Below are 18,229 nucleotides of genomic sequence, written 5' to 3'. Positions count from 1 at the left end.
GTAGTTAATTGGAGACAAGAGTCTCATGAACTTTCCTGCCTGGTTTGGCTTCGATCCTCAGATCTCAGCTTCCTGAGTAGCTAGGATTACAGGCATGAGCCACCAGCTCCTGACTTTGTAACCTCGTTTTTAATGTGCTCTAATAAAGTTTGCAAAGCATACAATTTCACACAAGCAAAAGCAAAGTAAGAAAAGTTGAATTCAAAAATTAACTTATTTTTTACAGAACAAATCTATTAATTTCTTTTTATTAAGAATAGGAATATAAGCCTGGCACTAGTGGCTCACACCTGTAATTCTTGCACCTCACGAGGCTATGATCTGAGGATTGCAGTTTGAAGCCAGCCTAGGCTTTTATTTATTCATTTATTTTGGTGGCTTATTTTCAGTAAGCTACCAAAAAAGCCAAAAGTGGAAGTGTGGCTCAAGTGATAGAATACTATCCTAAAGCAAAAGAAGGTTAGGGCCATCACCCAGGCCGAGTTCAAGCCCCACGACTGGCCAAAAAAGAAAAAAATAGGAATATAAAACACTGTCCTTAAGCTGGGTGCTGGTGGTGCAGGAAAGAGCTAAAAAAGGGTGAGAGCAGGGGGGGAAGGGGGGGAGGATTGGGTGGGGGGTGGTAGGGGGAAGGTAGGGAAGGGATGTGAAGGGTAAACAAAGGAGGAGGCTGCAATGCTTGATAAGAAATGTACGCATTATCCTGCCCATGTAATTGTAACCCCTCTGTACAGTATGTTCACAAAAAAAAATTAAAAAATCAAAAAAAAAAGGGTGGGAGCAGAGAGAGAAATGGAGCGGGTTAATAGGATCTGCCCAGAAATCTCCACAACTGTTTAATATACCACTGTTGGTTTTGTTTGGTTGTTCTCTGGCTCATATAGTTCCTTTCTGTCTCTTTAATCTATTGCCCTTCTGTATCATCAGGATAGAAGACAAAGCCCAGCCTTTAAATGCTCCCACCAGGAAGTGATGCAAATCACTTCTCCTCCATTTCATTCACTAAAGCACATCACAAGACCACACTTAACTCTGAGGGGGCTGGGAACCATAATTTTCCAGTTTGTTTAGAAGTAGCATAGAAGCAGATGTTTAGTAATGTCTCCCACAAGTAGAATGAGTGAGTAGGTTAAAAGGAAAAAGAAAAGACCACTCATCTTTCCTCCTCCCTTCTTCCAACCACTTGCCTGACAATCTCCTCTGTCCACATTCAGTGGGCCTCCTCCTGATCCCAGCCACTTAACTGCCAGCCACCTCTGCCCTCCTCTTTCTTCATCCCTATACTCCAGGGATGGACTTGACAGATGAAACCACTTACTGGGAACTTCAACAGTCTCCCGGACAACATCTCTTGATCTCTCTGAATGTATAACTCAATCTTTGTGCATCCACACAAATTGGAAACGCCTTCCATCCTACCTGAGACCTTTCAGTAGAGAACCAATGCCCTCCATATTTCATAGCAGTAACTCTTCTTATAGACATTTTTTAAAAAAATGTTTTTTGGGGGGGAATGTAGTTGTAGAGATGGGAGGGAAGGGATGGTAGGGGAAAAGCAAAGGAGGAGGCAACAATGCTTGATAAGAAATGTACTCATTACCTTGCTCATGTGATTGAAATCCCTCTGTATAGTATTTTCACAATAAAAAACTTATTTAAAAAAAACTGGGGTCGGGGACACTGGCGGCTCATGCCTGTGATCCTAGCTACTCAGGAGGCTGAGATCTGAGGATCACAGTTCAAAGCCAGCCTGAGCATGAAAGCTAATGAGACTCTTATCTCCAATAAACCACTCAGAAAACCGGAAGTGGCTCCAGTGGTCGAGTGCTAGCCTTGAGCTGAAGAGCTCAGGGACAGGTGCCCAGGCCTACAGTTCAAGCCCCACAATTGACAAAAAACAAAAACAAAAAACTTGTAGAATAATGTGATCCAAGAAATAGGAATTACCTTGGGCTGGGAAGTTGGCTCAGTGGTAGAGTGCTTGCCTTGCATGCGTGAGGCCCTGGGTTTGATTCCTCAGCACCACATAAGCAAAAAAAGGAAAATGCCGGAAGTGGTGCTGTGGCTCAAGTGGTAGAGTACTAGCCTTGAGCTGAAGAGCTGAGGGACAGCGGCCAGGCCCAGAGTTCAGGCCCCATGACCGGCCCCCCCCCCCCCCAAAAAAAAAGAAAGAAAGAAAAGAAATAGGAATTACCTCCACTGACATTATTTCTCAGCCCAGTTTAAAATTAGCCTTGAGAAAACAATGTATTTGACCAAATGCCCTTTCATTCTGTGTGAGGTCATCATCCTCTTAAAGTTGGCAAAACGAGAAGCTAGACTGCTGCTAACCTCTGTCCCTAGTGAGCCCCTTGTGTGTGTCATAGGGATTTTCCATGGCTAAGGCCCTGAGCGCATGCTCTCACAGTCTCCTGGGACTACCCATAGCAAGAATGGGTGCAGAGTACTTTGCCCTCAGCTTTCCCTACCATGGTGTGATGGAAGAGATGTTGCTGCACTAGGTAGAAACAGCTGTCAACCTCATAGGCTTACACTGGATTCACCTGAAGCCCAGCGCTGAGGCTTCCCTTTAGACTGAATGACTGTGTAACCCATTTTTCACTAGTTCAGCTGAAAAGATGATAAATCTCTAGAGCTAAACAGTCTCCTTTAATCCCTGTCATTGCTGAGCAAGAGAGGGAAAAAGAATATTTAATAGAGTTAATTTGTTACCTTTCTTCCTCCTAGATTCTGGTGAGTATAGCTTTCATTTCTTTCCTCTCAAAATGTATTAAGTGTATGATAAAACAGTTACAAAAGACTTTTTAAGCGAAGATTCTATTAGACGTGCTTCCCCAAACAGGCTTTATAAATCCATTCTAGAGGACTTTTCACATAGCCCACCTTCTTGCTTCTTTTCAGGGATTTACTAGTTTCTACTAGGATTCTACCCATAGAACACTCCCAATACCCAGGCACTGGGGTTCTCACAACAAACCATCCTCCAGTTCATTGCAGATAGCAATTGGAAGTCCTGCAGTTTAACTCATTCTGACACTATGTAAACATAAGCCCACACTCAAGATAAGGGTTCATCTCATAAGATGGTGCACACTTCAGATGCCAGTTAAAAGTAACAAGTCAGGTTAGCCACATTTCTTTCGGATTTGGTTTGAAATCATGACCCTTCCCCAGGTTCAATAACTTTCCTTTACTTAGCTGTTGCTCTTTTACTATAAAGGATACAGATGAACAGCCAGATGAAGAGATGCACGGGGCAAAGGCCCAGATGGATTTCAGGTTCTCTCCCTGTGGCATTGGAGGACATCACCTCCTAGCATGTGGATATGTTCATAGCCCGAAAGTCCCTTTGTTCTGGATTTCATGGAGATTTCATGGAGATATATGCACGATTGATTAAATAATTAGCCCCTTCCTTCCCAGAAGTCTTGTGGGGACTACAAGTTACAGCTCTCAATCATGCCTTGGGCATTCTGGAAACTAGCTCCCATCCTGAAACCATTTAAGGGCCTCCAGCCATGAATCATCTGGTCAGCATATAAAAAATGGCCATATCACGCTGATTTTAGAAGCTCTTGTGCCAGCCACCTGGGATGGAAGACCAAATGAAGGTTTATTTTCCCACAGTATCATCTGATTATTTTGGCTTTGTAGGAACTTGAGAGTAATGGATAGTAATTGTGACTTTATAAGCTTTGATACTAGAGAAGGGGAAGGACTTGTTATAGGACCATCCTTAACAAGAATAAAGCCTGCTTCAAGCCTCAATACCAGATAAAGAAGTTTTGATGCTGGAGGTCTGCCTTCAGCTTTAACCACTTTCCTAGTCCTTTGAGTAGCATTAATACTTCACCTCATCATTCTTACCTATATCCTCCATCCTACTGCACTTCCCTTCTCAGATCTAAGATTCTGCTCCTGGTTCAATAAGGCTGTTCAACCTATGATTTTCCTTATAGTTTAAGAGGCTCAGAAATTAGCTTATATCAACAGAGTCCAAGTTAATCAGTCCCAGCATCATCAGCAGGCTATAACCAAAGAACTTTGTTGGCTTTCTCCCCTATTGTATACCCAGCCACTAAGCTGTCCTCTTGTACAGCACATACTCAATAAATATTCTCTGAGGCGGGCTCCGGTGGCTTACACCTGTAATTATAGCTACTCAGGAGGCTGAGATCTGAGGATCAAGGTTCAAAGCCAGCCTGGGCAGGAAAGTCCATGAGACTCTTATTGCCAGTTAACTACCGAAAAACTGGAAGTGGCACTGTGGCTCAAGTGGTAGAGTGCTAGCCTTGAGCTGAAGAGCTTAGGGACAGTATCCAGACCCAGAGTTCAAGCCCAACGACCGACAAAAAATAAAATAAATAAATATTCACTGAATGAAAACCAGTATTAACCCAATAATATGAATGAATAATAGTATCCAGTTGTAAGGAATGTAAGTGGTTCCACTACCAGCGATATCAATGATTCTGCTCAAGATGCTCTCATATATCTTCTCATATATCCAGGAAATTGAATTATAGCCCAGACATAGCCTTTATTCTTTTTTTTATTGTTGTTCTTTTTTGTACCAGTCGTGGGGCTTGAACTCAGGGCCTAGGCACTGTCCCTGAGCTTCTTTTGCTCAAGGCTAGCACTCTACCACTTGAGCCACAGAGCCATTCCAGCTTTTTCTGTTTATGTGGTACTAAAGAATCAAACCCAAGACTTCATGCATGCTAGGCAAGCACTCTAGCTCAGAACTTACATTCTCAGCCCCAGACATAGTCTTTAAAGAAGGAATCAGAAAAACAAATCTCAGTGTTTCCAAAAGAATAGTAACACCAGGCTGGGAAGGTGTCTCAGTGGTAGAGTGCTTGCCTTGCATGCCTGAGGCCCTGGGTTCGATTCCTCAGCATCACATAAGAGAAAAGCCTGAAGTGGCGCTGTGGCTCAAGTGGTAGAGCGCTAGCCTTGAGCAGAAGAGCTGAGGGACAGCGCCCAGGCCCGGACTTCAGGCCCCACAACCGGACCCCCCAAAAAAAAAAAATAGTAACACCAAACTAATTTTTTTTCCTGTCGGTTGAACTATCTGCCTGGGTGCTGTCCCTGAGCTCTTCAGCTCAAGGCTAGTGCTTTGCCACTTGAACCACAGCGTCACTTCCAGTTTTCTGGTGGTCATTTGAGATAAGAGTCTCGTGGACCTTCTTGCCTGGACTGGCTTTGAACCTTGGTCCTCAGATCTCAGTCTCCTGAGTAGCTAGGATTATAGGCATGAGCCACTGGCATCCAGCCAAACTAATATATTAATAGTATTACTTTTGTCGAAAGAACAGATAATGATATCTAGAATTAACTCACTCTTTCTCACACCAATTACCTATAAATTGCAGAGTATATATAGTTATTTGTAGGATTTGAAAAATATTTTAGTCATTTCTCAGTAAAACCCAATGCCTATAGGACACACACACACACACAAATTACACAGCAATAAATGGAAAATTTCTCTTTGCTCACTAACGAGATTGTTGGTAAACCCTTGATATTGGCATGCCTCATGGTCATTTCCCTTCTTTTTTGGGGGGGAGGTGTCTGCTCGTTGGGCCTGAACTCTGGGCCTGGGCGCTGTCCCTCAGCTCTTCAGCTCAAGGCTAGCACTCTACCACTTGAGCCACAGCACCACTTCTGGCTTTTTTTTTTTTCTGTGGTGCTAAGGAATGGAACCCAGGGCCTCATGCATGCAAGGCAAGCACTCTACCACTGAGCCATCTTCCCAGCCCTCATTTCTCTTCTTGATTCCCTTAACCTTTGGACAATTTACTATTGGCAATTTAAGTTAAAACTCAGGCTCTTTCCTCTACCACACACTCTGACATAGAAGCCTGATGCTGGCTCTTTCTGAAAGGCAGAAAGTTACCAGTCAGTCTTTTTTTTTTTTTTTTTTAACAATGTTTTACTACAGGTATTTAAGTAGTGGGCTTGGCTTTTCCAAGGCCAGGCTTGTGGACACCTACCAGACCTGTTCATTCATTAGCCTTGGCAACTGTGCTTATTCTAGAGTCCTAGTCATTCCTTAATATTGTTTCATTTTTTTGCACAGAGGGATTGCTGTTTCAAGATATAAGATAGTTTTATGGGGCTGAGAAGATGGCTCAGTGGTAGAGCGCTTGCCTTGCATGCATGAGGCCCTGGGTTTGGTTCCTCAGCACCACATAAGCAAAAAGAAAAAAAGCCGGAAGTGACACTGTGGCTCAAGTGGTAGAGCACTAGCCTTGAGCTGAAGAGCTGAGGGACAGCGCCCAGGCCAAGACTTCAGGCCCCACGACCGGACCCCCCCACCCAAAAAAAAAAAAAGATAGTTTTATTTCACTCCCCCAGAACTCTTTGAACACCTGCAAGGAGTTTATAGTCTGAGGATATGTGGGGAAAGAAATAGCATCTGAGTCTGGACAGCATCCCCAGTGCTTTCCATCATCTAAGATAAGCTAGTAGATTTCCTCACCTACAATTTCTATTTCCTTCCTCTATTGTATTTCTCTCTTTTCCTCTCTTGACCGGAGCATATGAAAACTGTCCAGGAAATTTCTCTGCACACTAAACTGGAGGAATTTCTCTCCATGGGAAGAATATTAGGTTCTAGGCCATACTGTCTCCCCCAGAACATCACAGTCTGAATTTCAGCACCAACAGAAAAGATGAGTGAAAGATGACTTCTAGGTTTGAAAACTAAGAGCTTGGGAAACTGAGGGGCTCACCTGAATAAGTGAATAAAAGGGAGCTGACCTGGGCTAAAGGGGACCTTGACCAGTGCTGCAGCTGTGAGTTATATGGATTTGCCAGGCAGTCAGATCCAAAGGTCTAGTAGGTGCTAGGAAGTGCAGCTGAAATCCCAGTGGGAAAAGATGCTGATTTGGAAGTCTTCAACACAGCATCAGGGTCAAAAGCATGAACGTGAGTCTTAGAAAAATCCAGAGTAGATGAGGGAAGAAGTAGGAGAAAGATTGTGGATTCTCTTGGAAGTTCCAAAAAAGGAGAAAGTAAATAAGACCAGGAAACCTTTAGATTTTACAAGAGGGAAATTATCAGCAGCTTCAGAAAGGAAACTTTCTATAACGTATTAAAATAGAGATACTGAGAAAAACCCCTTCCTGCCCCAAGCTGGACTCTACGAAGGAAGTTAAAATCTGCCTTAGTGAATCACATGTAAATGGAAATCTTACTTCTTTTCTATCAGAACAAGTACACTGTCTTTACAAACCACTTTTCTCATCTGTAAATAATCTTAACTCTGTAGTTCTTTTCTCTTTGATGGTTTAAACCCAGAAGGGTTTGTAGGAATCTATTTAGATTCCTTTCATCAGTTTCTCCTCAGTGATTTTGAAACCTTCTGGACTTTAGTTCATTGTCTAGGCTTTGTGTCAATAACCAGCTTTTCCCCCTGGGGTTTATTCATACCATTCTCCTATTTCCACTTTTTTCCAGAAAAAGCCTCCTGAGAAAACCCTGGCCACTTCCTGGTATTCTCCTTTGACTTGTCCCTGTCCTATGGCCATGTGTCCCACAGGACAGAACTCCCCAACACTCTGTCTCTTTCTCTATGAGACCTCAGTTGGCATGGGATTGCATCTGCAAGCCTTTACTCTGAAAGCATCTATAGGCATCTCCTCAGGTCATGAAGCTCTGCCAGTCCTTAAGGCCACAGGGTTTGTAGCTAAACCTCAGGCTGTTGAATGTGGAGCCCTCTAGCCTAGAGTCTGCAAGTGAACAGAACATCTGCTCAGCTCCCTAGGAGGAAACATGGCATAAAAGGTACTGTTGATGTTTTCTGCTCTTCTCCACTTACTGCTAATCATCATTTGGCAAGTAGTCCCTGTCGTTTGGGGCTGCCATATGGATGCCCTAATATTTAAGATAAGAAAAGGGTATTTTATAAATTGAGAGGTTATGCAGAGAGGCACTAAAATGGTACCTAGCAGATTTGGTGGAACATGTAGATAATCTCACCGTTAGAAGGCTGAGTTAGGAGGCACTAAAATGGTACCTTTCATAGTAGTCCTAGCAGATTTGGTGGAACATGTAGATAGATAATCTTAGCCGTTAGAAGGCTGAGTTAGAGGGTCAAGAGTTCAAGGTCAGCCTGGGCTACACAGTCCTGTTTCAAAAAAAATCATGAAAACTTACTGCTGCTGTCCACAGATGGCTAAGTGCTTTGGTTACTACATATTGTCATTAACTTAGATGCATAGAAAATTTGTAGTTTATTTCCCATTTCAGATTTTGGCTCCTATTTAAGTGGCTCAGAATTCAGGAAACCAAGAGAGAATGAGATGCTCAAGCCTATGGGCTGTCCTGGGGACAACTCCCAAATGGGATTATTTGCTACTGGATCTTGAAGGTTTTAACTGAACCTGAGGCTACTAGTAGCTTCCTTCTCCTCATTCTCCTTCCTTCCACAACAGCTCACTACTGAAGAAAGCCCTGGAGAGGGCTGGAGGTGAAGCTCAGTGGAACCACCTTTGCTTAGGGTGCACCAGGCCTTGAGTTCCATTCAAGCCTGGCACACACAGTAGTATACAGTCCAGACTCTGCAACATCATATGAGTTGGAGCTACCCTGAATCAGGTTCTCATCACTACTAACATTTAGAGCCAGATGATTCTCCTCAATGGGCAGTTGTCCTCTGCATTGTAAGTTGTGGAGCAGTGTCTTGAACCTAAACCAGAGTGCTCCACCCCCAGACTCCTTGCAGAGAAAATTGCCTAGTTAAGGAGCTAAACCCAGAGACTCTCTGTGACCCCTGCCTGAGGCTCTGAGGCATTTCAGTCCCCCATTCTAAGGTTTGGACTTGGCATGGGTGAGAAAAGGTTTCTAGTCTCCTCTGCTTCAGAGCACTGTCTTCAGACCCTTGCTCTGTGGCTGTCATTGTCAACAACTAGATGACAAAACACAGGGTTCTGACAGCTTCTGCTCCAGCCTTCTGCTCTTCCCTGTCAGTCATCAAAGACTAGTTCTTTCTCTCTTCTTCCCTTCATCCTCTGTCACAACCTATATAATTTTCTCCTTCACATCTGTTGCCTGGTTTATTAGAACTCCCCTCTGCCTAGGGCACCTGTGTCCTGTTTCTTGCTCCCTCCTTCGCATTGTGCAGAGCTGGATTCTCGAGCACCAACATGACTGACCTTATCACTGGCTCCCTCTTGTCATTGCCTGTAGCAGGGGACAGCAAGCTCCTTACAGGGTTAGTGAATGCTCTAGGTTTTGAGGACAAGCTGAAGATATTATATAGGTTCTTGAAACCATTTAAGATGGGCACTGGTGGCTCATACCTATAATCCTAGCTACTCAGCAAGCTGAGATTTGAGGATTGTGGTTCAAAGCTGTTCAGCCTGGGCAAGTAAGACCATGAGATTCTGATCTCCAATTATGCACCAAATAAGCTGGAAATGAAACTGTCTCAAGCAGTAGAATGCTAGCCTTGAGCAAAACAGTACCCAGGCCTTTTGTTCAAGCCCCAGGATGGGGGGGGGGGGGGGGGGAGGGGAATGTAACTATTTGAAAATGTAAAAACCATTCCTAGGTCTGGATTGTAAAAATAACACAATAACAGGTGGCAAGCTCAATTCACCATAGGTCATAGTTTGCCCATTTGTGTCCTGTGAAACAAATTTGCTGTTTCTGTAAGCCTCTGAATGATCATTGCCTACATGTCCCGCCAACCTTTAAACCTCCAAGTGAGGTTACACACACACACACCCCTAACACACACACACACACACACACCCCTAACACACACACACACACACACACACACACACACACACACACACACACACACACACACACACACACACACACACACACACACACACACACACACACACACACACACACACACACACACACACACACACACACACACACACACACACACACACACACACACACACACCCCTACCTCAGCCTTCGTTCAGACCATCTCTTCACCTGGGTCCCCTTCCTGTGCCCTCGGCCTGTTACAATTAGACCTTCCAAATGCCTGCAGCTGCCACCTCTCCTGTGGCCTCTACCCTGTTCCATGACGTTGGCTAAGTCGCTCAGTGGGCCTTTCACCTCAGCTGTAATGCCTATTCTGTCCTTTTACACCCTAGCCACACATGCACCTGATGTCCCTAGACCTTGTAGCCAGCTGGGAAAGCAGACATTTTCTCAGCTGCATCACCTCCTCTCAGCGGATCCAAGGCTATAGAGCAATTCATGATCTTCTCACTAACCTATGAAGTAAACAGCTTTATCTCCATTTTATAGAAGCAGCTTGGGTACAAAGAGGTTAGGTAAGTTGCCCAAAGAAACACAGATAGGAAATGGCAAAATTAGAATCCAGACTGAGTCCATCTAACAGTGAAGCCTGGCCTCTGACTGCCACATTCCATACAGGAGAGTGGAGTGTGTGTGCTGCTGAATACAGCTGCTGTTCTCTACTACACAAGATTTGCTCACTGGTATACTTAACTCTGACTAATTTTTTTTTTTTTTTTTGGCCAGTCCTGGGGCTTGAACTTCAGGTCTGGACATTGTCCCTAAGCTTCTTTTTGCTCAAGGCTAGTGTTCTACCACTTATGCCATAGCACCACTTCCGGCTTTTTCTGAGTAGCTTATTGGAGATAACAGTCTCACAAGGATGTTTCTGCCCAGGCTGACTTCAAACTACAGTTCTCAGCTCTCAGCCTCCTAAGTAGCTAGGATTATAGGCATGACCCAGAATTTTTAAAGTATCATTGATAGGTTCCAGCAGCCTGCCTGATCATTGGTTTAGCTGTCTATTAAGGATAACACCCTCTCGGACCCCATCTTAGCTTTGGTTTCTGATGTCCAGTCTGGGCATTTGGTGTTCATCCTGTGGACTTTTCTCTCCCTGAGGCCCCTGGCTGTGTCTGCTGAGAAGTGGCGTTGAAATCCTGCAGTGAGGACTTGACAGGAGACCATCTTCAGGTAGAGCGGGCAAATCAGCAGAAACAAACACAGAGAGTAATTTGAGTTTTAGAATTTATGAGCTTCCAGAGCGAAAGGTTTAAATTTCAACTTTTTTACTCTTTGGATTTATGGTGAGTTTTAGTAGATTGTTCTTTATCTCAGAAATTTGACACACCTTTCTGCTTCTACTAAGAAAGGTAACTAAACACCTTACCTCCCACCCTTTGAAGTCTTGGAGTTAAGTCTTTTATATAATTGAGGGTGGCTTGGATAGAAACAGAGTCATGAAGATTGAGATCCATAACCTACCTGTTGGCCAGTGCTTGTTACTTTGATGATCTCAGAACATCAGCAATCTTAGGAGCCACCACAGTGAGAGAAAGGCCACATATGTGTCCTGTGTTTCCTGTTGTGGTATGGGAACAAATAGGTGTCAGCTCTGTGGAGGGATCTCATATAGATGTACCATTGGCCTTGCCCTTCCAGCAGATACGTGAAGATCGATGGGTGCTAACACAAGAATAGAGAAACTTTCTTCAGCCCCTCTCTCAGATGTTCAGAAGCCAGGTTTGTCTTTCAAAGGCTGCATAGGTATAGACTTGCAGGTGGACACCTTGCTGAGACAGGAAGCCTCCAGTCATGTCCTCCCCCTGCTCCTAGTCAACCCCAAGGAAACTGAGTCCTACTCTTGTTCTCTGTCACTGGCTATTTCTTGTCTCCTCTGCCCTGTTTTTCTCTGTGTGGCTTCCATCTGCAGTCCTGACTGCCAGCTGTCTAAGGTGGTTATTTTCTCATCCTGAAGCAGGACAGACTGCCCATCCCTTTCCCACAGTTGATGGGGTGACCACATCTTCCAAGCACAACCACCACCAGCACCAGCTCAAAATAGCACACGGGCTTTTACCTCTTCTTGAAGAAGAAATCTTCTAAGTGTGTTCCTCATCCATCCTGATCTCACTCACAGTTAACTCGCCTACATTTTGGACTTTCAGCTACTTTCTCTGAATATTTTTTTGTTGTTGTTGTTGTTATTTTATTGTTCTTCTTCTGGTTGTTATTTTCTGAAGGACTTTCTGAAAATCAGCAGCAAAGAGGCCAGTCTGTTTAGTTTAAATATACTGCAGCAAATGGAGGTAATTGTCCACACAGTCCATCTGCTACCTGGCAGGTGTCCATGAGTTAGGGAGAGGGATGGAGACTGAAGTGTCCTCCATTCTGTTGCCATGAAAACAGCCTGGCTGTTTTTGTTGGTGGAGCAGGGGGGGAGGGGGGCTGTTTCCTAGCCCCATAGAGGACATTTGCTCTTGTCATCTGACTTTCTGCCACAGGCTCCTCTGGGCTTGTTTTCCTGACTATAATGTATACCAAGAAGCTAAGAATATCCCTACCATAGCCAGGTGTCAGAGCTTTACGCATTTAATTCTAGCTATTCAGGAGGCTAAGATCATGGTTCAAAGCCCGCCTGGGCAGGAACATCCATGAGACTCTTTATCTCCAATGAATCACCAGAAAGCCAGAAGTGGAACTGTGGCTCAAGTGGTAGAGTGCTAGCTTTGAGCAAAAAAGCTTAGGGTCAGGGCTCGGGCCCTGAGTTCCAGACCCAAGACCAGCACCAAAAAAAAAGAAAAGTAAGTAGATGTCAGTCCCTACTTGGTCAGCTGGGGAAGGAAGAGAAGGAAATACTAAGTACAGATCCCTATGAGCCAGGCACCATGCTGGGTATGCCTAAAGATGGCCAAGAACAGTGCCATGTCATATTTCTGCTAAAGACAATGCCCTTCTTTCTGGGCAGCTGGCCTTTGGCTGGGCTTTTCTGTCTCTATGCATGAGTTCCTCTCTCTGCTCAGAGGAAGGGCTAGAAAGGGATTATTGTCCTCAGCTTACCTTCTCCAACATTCTCTACCTGGTTGGCTTCCATAGTAGATCTGGTTCTAGATAGTAAAAAGTACTGTCACAATCCCTGTATTCTCCTTTCATACATATCTCACCTTGACTGGAAATTAAATAGAATCTCACATAGAAAACCATGATTGATTGATCTAGAGGTTGTGATTCAGTGGTAGAATGCTTGTGTAGTGTACATGAGGCCCTGGGTTTGATCTCCAGCACTGCAAAGAAAAGACAATCATGCAAGCACTGGTGGTTTACACCTGTAATCCTAACTACTCAGTAGGTTGAGATCTGAGGATCATGGTTCAAAACTAGCCTATGCGGGAAAGTCCGTGAGACTCTTATCTCCAATTAACCACCAGGAAACCAGAAGTGGAACTGTGGTTCAAAGTGGTAGAGCACTAGCCTTGAGCAAAAGAGCTCAGGGACAGTGCCCAGGCCCTGAATTCAAGCCCTATGACCAACCAAAAAACAAAAAAAGAATCCTAGTTAGCTTCAAGAGTGAAAAGTCTGGGCTGGGAAGGTGGCTCAGTGGTAGAGTGCTTGCCTTGCATTCATGAGTCCCTGGGTTCAATTCCTCAGCACCATATAAACAGAAAAGCTGGAAGTGGTGCTGTGGCTCAAGTGGTAGAGTGCTAGCCTTGAGCTGAAGAGCTGAGGGACAGCACCCAGGCCCAGAGTTCAGGCCCCACAACAAACCAAAAAAAAAAAAAGAGTGGAAAGTCTCTGATTAATGTCCCTCCCTATCTGAGTAGTGTGATTGCATCATGCTCAGGTCATCAGAAGAAACAGGTGCCCTCTTAGCCTTCCTGCTGACTTGTTTGTGACCCATGACCTCTCTAGGTTTCGGTCACCTAAATATAAAATGAAAGATGCCCTAAAACAGGCTATTTTCTGCGGGCCTTGGCCTCTAAAATTTATTCTTAATTCCCACACACTTTTCATGGAGCTTGATGCATAACTTTCTGGGTCCTCAGAGTCTGCTGATTTGAAAAGCGAAGAACCAGAAGCCTAGTTGCTGCTCAGACTATAGTGGGTCTCTAGCTCTACATTTACAGAAGAATTGTTTTCAACCACAAGGGACCTCTGTATTCAGAGAACCTGAGTTAACAGGGCATTCATTGTGTTTAGTTACTGGTTAGACACATGACTGGCCCGAGCTGTGTTCAATCCTGAGTTATAGGTTGTATTAAAAGATTCTACTGTTCTCATGTCAGGAAACCTAAAAACTCTGAGTAGCATGCTGTAAAGGTTCCTGTCCTTCCCCAGGCTGATCTCACCTGTCCTGGCAGCTGGAACCCAAGGGCTCACAAGGTCTAGGCCTACCACCAGACCACTTGTCCCATCACTTGGAGCCACCGGACCAGTTCCTTTACCTTTGCAGATGTCCGTGTGGCTTCCGTAATCTCAGGGTGCTGTCTGAGTATGCTCCCAGCCTCATGCTGATCTGCTTGTTCCGGATGGATTTGTGCTGAGTGGCACGCCTGGCAGTCTCCCTGGGGAGGGCCTGCCTGGTAAACTAAGGTCCAGCTGTGCTGTGGAGACAAGGCCACAGTATGGTACAGTGCTCCAGCTTTGTTTGTGCCTGTCTACCCCATAGCTGCTAAGTGGCCACTTACTATTTCTGAGCCCCAGAAATAGTAAGATACATGGTACACAGTGATGAGAAAGAAACAAGGTCTCTAACTTCTAGTCCAGGCCCTATCCTGACCACTCTGCATCCCTAAATGTTCACCCCCGTGGAAGCACTGGGATTGGGTCTCAGAGTTTGCAGCTTCCCTCCTTCCTCAGGAAACAGAGAAACACTAAGTCCTGATAAACACTGACATAGTCGAGAAATTGAGACTTGCAGTATAGGAAAGGGGAATGGACTCAGAGCCTATGACACTCTCAGCTTATCTATCTTGCCTATCTTTGCCTCTCTAGGTCTCAGCCGCCTCAAATATAAAAAGAAGAATGCCCTAAAATAGGCCTGGGGGCTTGAGCCTCTAATTTATGTGTAATTTCCATATACTTTTGGTAAATGAGCCTCTTTCCTGGGGTACTTGGCCTATCAGAGATGGTCCTAAGCCAAAATTCCCCCCACCAACTCTCTGTCATACATGACTAGGCTAGGTAGGTGTGTGTGTGTGTGTGTGTGTGTGTGTGTGTGTGTGTGTGTGTGTGTGTGAGACTGTGTCTGTGTACGCGCACATGTACATGCACGCGCACGCCAGTCTTAGGGCTTAAATTTAGGACGTCTCATTTTTGCTTGACTTTTTCAGTCAAAACTGACTCTTTACCACTTAAGCCACAGTTCCACTTCCAGCTTTTTGCTAGTTGATTAGAAATAAGTCTCTAGGAACAGCTGATGCTATACAAAACAAAAGAAATGTGTATATCACCCAGTGTGGAAGAAATAACTATTGCAAAGCTCATAGAACTCATAAATGTTTTTGTTTTTGTTTTTGTTTTTTTGCTTATGTGGTGCTGAGGAATCGAACCCAGGGCCTCAAGCATGTAAGGCAAGCGCTTTACCACTGAGCCACCTTCCCAGCCCCTCATAAATGTTATAGACAACAATAGACAATTTGCCCCATGAAAGTTAGAATGTGTTTATGACCAAGCATCACTATCCCACAATACTGTGAAATTTGGGAAATTATCTAATCACTTAATCACAATAAAGAATTTGAAAAAAAAGAAAAAGAAAAAAGAAAAAGAGATAAGTCTCTCAAATTTGTTTGCCCAGGCTTGCTTTGAAGCTCCATCCTCAGATCTCAAGCCTCCTAAGTAGCTAGGATTATAGGCATGAGTCTATTTTAAAATAAGTAATCCTAGTATATGAGTTACCTATTATATTGCATTACAGCAACTTACCCTAAAACCTATAGTTTAGAGGAACAAGATGACCTTACAGCTCCTGGTTCCTGGCCCTTCAGCTCCATCTCACGAGGCTACAAGGCTACAGTCACCTGAAGGCTCACAGACTCACCTAGTCCTAGACAGGTTCAGTTCTTCATGGCTTTTGGGGATGAAAGTCTCCATGCAGTGCTGTTGATGGCTGGAGCTACTCTTGATCCCACTCCACAGGGTAGTTTCCAAGGTGGCTGCTGGTCTCATCAGAGTCAGCAAGCAGTGAGAGAGCAGGCAAGGCAAGGGGTCTTTTATAAACTCACCCGAGTAGCAGCCATCCCATCTGTCTGATTCACTAGAAGCCAGGCACTAACTAGGCCTAGCTCCATGTTCCAGTGCTGATGATTATAGCAGGATATGAATAGAGAGGTCATTTGGGGCCGTCTTACTTAGGCTACCACATTAGAGTATTCCACATAAAAGATTTTCCAATGATACATGGACTGATTGCTCTCCAGAAATTCTTGCCTCCTCTGGCTTCTTTTTTTTTTTTATTTTTGTCGGTCGTGGGGCTTGAACTCTGGGCCTGGGTGCTGTCCCTCAGCTCTTCAGCTCAAGGCTAGCACTCCACCACTTGAGCTACAGCGCCACTTCCGGTTTTCTGGTGGTTTATTGGAGATAGGAGTCTCACGGTCTTTCCTGCCCGGGCTGGCTTTGAACCGCGATCCTCAGATCTCAGCCTCCTGAGTAGCTAGGATTACAGGCGTGAGCCACCAGCGCCCGGCACCTCCTCTGGCTTCTATCCTACTTTCCAGAAGAAATGTGATCCCTCTAGTTGTAACTTCACAAGTTCATAGTTAGCACAAGGATGTACAGGGTGGAATTTAAGAAGCAAGATGGTTCTAGGACAGGAAGGACGCTCTGTGGAGCATTTCAGGAAGAGGAGGCAGTAATAAGGCTGACAGCAGGAGTGGTTGGGACTGTAGGGAGGGGACTGGTGTGCCTGGTGGAGAAAACACAGCATCCTTTCCGCAGATCCAAAGACCTGTTGCCAGATCTCTTGCAGTGAAGTGAGTTTATACCCCTTCACCAGTGTGTTCCTCATCAGAGACCGTAAGTGCCCGATATTGGTGGGCTGTATCTAGTGTCTTTGACTTGCCCAAGATGCCAAACTGGCAAGAGTTTAATGCCGGCTTTGTTGTAGCTCTGTTTTAATCCAGGAAGATTGTAGTCAGGGGCTCAGCTGTGATACCTGTCAGGAAAAAAAACCTTGCTTTCCCATTGGCCTTTATTTTGTTCTTTAGGCAGCTGCTATCAAAGACGATTTCAAGAGTCTAGTTTGTCTCTTCCTCAGAAGACTTGTTGAGGGCAGTGACCCCAGTAGGGTGGATGTCTAATGGAGGGGACAATGCGTTTTCACATTCCCATCGTAGAGTTTTTGTTGTTGTTGTTGTTTTGTATCAGTCCTTGGACTTGAACTCAGGGCCTGGGCACTGTCTCTCAGCTTTATTGGCTCAAGGCTAGTGCTCTAACCCTTTGAGCCACCACTCCACTTCCAGCTCTTTTTGAGTAGTTTATTGGAGATAAGAGTCTTATAGACTTTCCTGCCCAGGACGACTTTGAACCTCGATCTTCAAATCTCAGCCTCCTGTGTAACTAGAGTTGCAGACATGAGCCACTGGTGCCCAGCCCTCAGTTTTAGCCCCATGTGGCTGGCCAGGTCTTGTCTCAACCTCATCGTCACTTTCTGACCCTCTCCTCAAGTACCAGTGCCTGACCCAGAACACACTGGGGACATTTGCGAGACTCCTCACCCTGTGTTTAATGCTAGGCTGTCCTCTGAGGGGATGGCAGATGACTGTCATTTGGTGAAGTGAGTTTGAATTTCACAGGTCATTTTTTTTGTCTTTTTTTTCTCCTTTAACTGAATCTAATTTTTGGGGGGAGGGGGGGTGGGAGATGGCTCTGGTCCTGGGACCTGAACTCTGGGCCTGGGCACTGTCCCTCAGCTCTTCAGCTCAAGGCTAGCACTCTTACCACTTGAGCCACAGCGCCACTTCCGGCTTTTTCTGTTTATGTGGTGCTGAGGAATTGAACCCAGGGCCTCATGCATACAAGGCAAGCACTCTACTACTGAGCCACCTTCCCAGCCCCAACTGAATGTAATTTTTATCTTGAATTCTTACTCTGTCTGTGAGCTTGCTTACTCCTGACATTTCCTGGCTAAATCAAGAATTGATCTCAGAAATCCTGCCCCCTTCCTGCATGTGAAATTGTGCAGTGTGTACAGCTGGATTGTAACAGTGGATGAGGGCCCATCTCCACCTTCATGAGTGCTGGGTCTTGGGACCATATTGCCCCATCAGGTCTTTGGTTGGGTAGGCCTGATTCACACAGGCTCCATGGTGAGGCATTGAATCCAAATCCTCCCGGAATCCACATGTGACCCCATCGAGGCTCTGACTCCTATGATATGAGAGACAGCCGGGCTCATAACTTCTCACAGTCACCACTAAGCCACTGTTGGCAGTTAGCTGTGGAAAAGCCA

At 45.0% G+C, this 18,229-nt stretch overlaps 1 protein-coding gene and 1 long non-coding RNA gene across 4 annotated transcripts in view; one reads left to right on the top strand and one right to left on the bottom strand.

The window, feature by feature from the left end:
• The window catches only part of LOC122122458, a 58,747-nt gene that overhangs the window by 24,748 nt on the left and 15,770 nt on the right, over positions 1-18,229 (bottom strand). The gene's annotated exons all lie outside the window — the stretch shown is intronic.
• Dtnb (dystrobrevin beta) overlaps positions 1-18,229 on the top strand; it is a 199,708-nt gene that overhangs the window by 166,197 nt on the left and 15,282 nt on the right. The window lies entirely within an intron of this gene.

This window comes from Dipodomys spectabilis, unplaced genomic scaffold (genome assembly GCF_019054845.1).
Source record: "Dipodomys spectabilis isolate Male_0828 unplaced genomic scaffold, ASM1905484v1 ptg000210l, whole genome shotgun sequence".
NCBI lineage: Eukaryota > Metazoa > Chordata > Mammalia > Rodentia > Heteromyidae > Dipodomys > Dipodomys spectabilis.
This window is presented reverse-complemented; position numbering and strand designations above follow the sequence as displayed.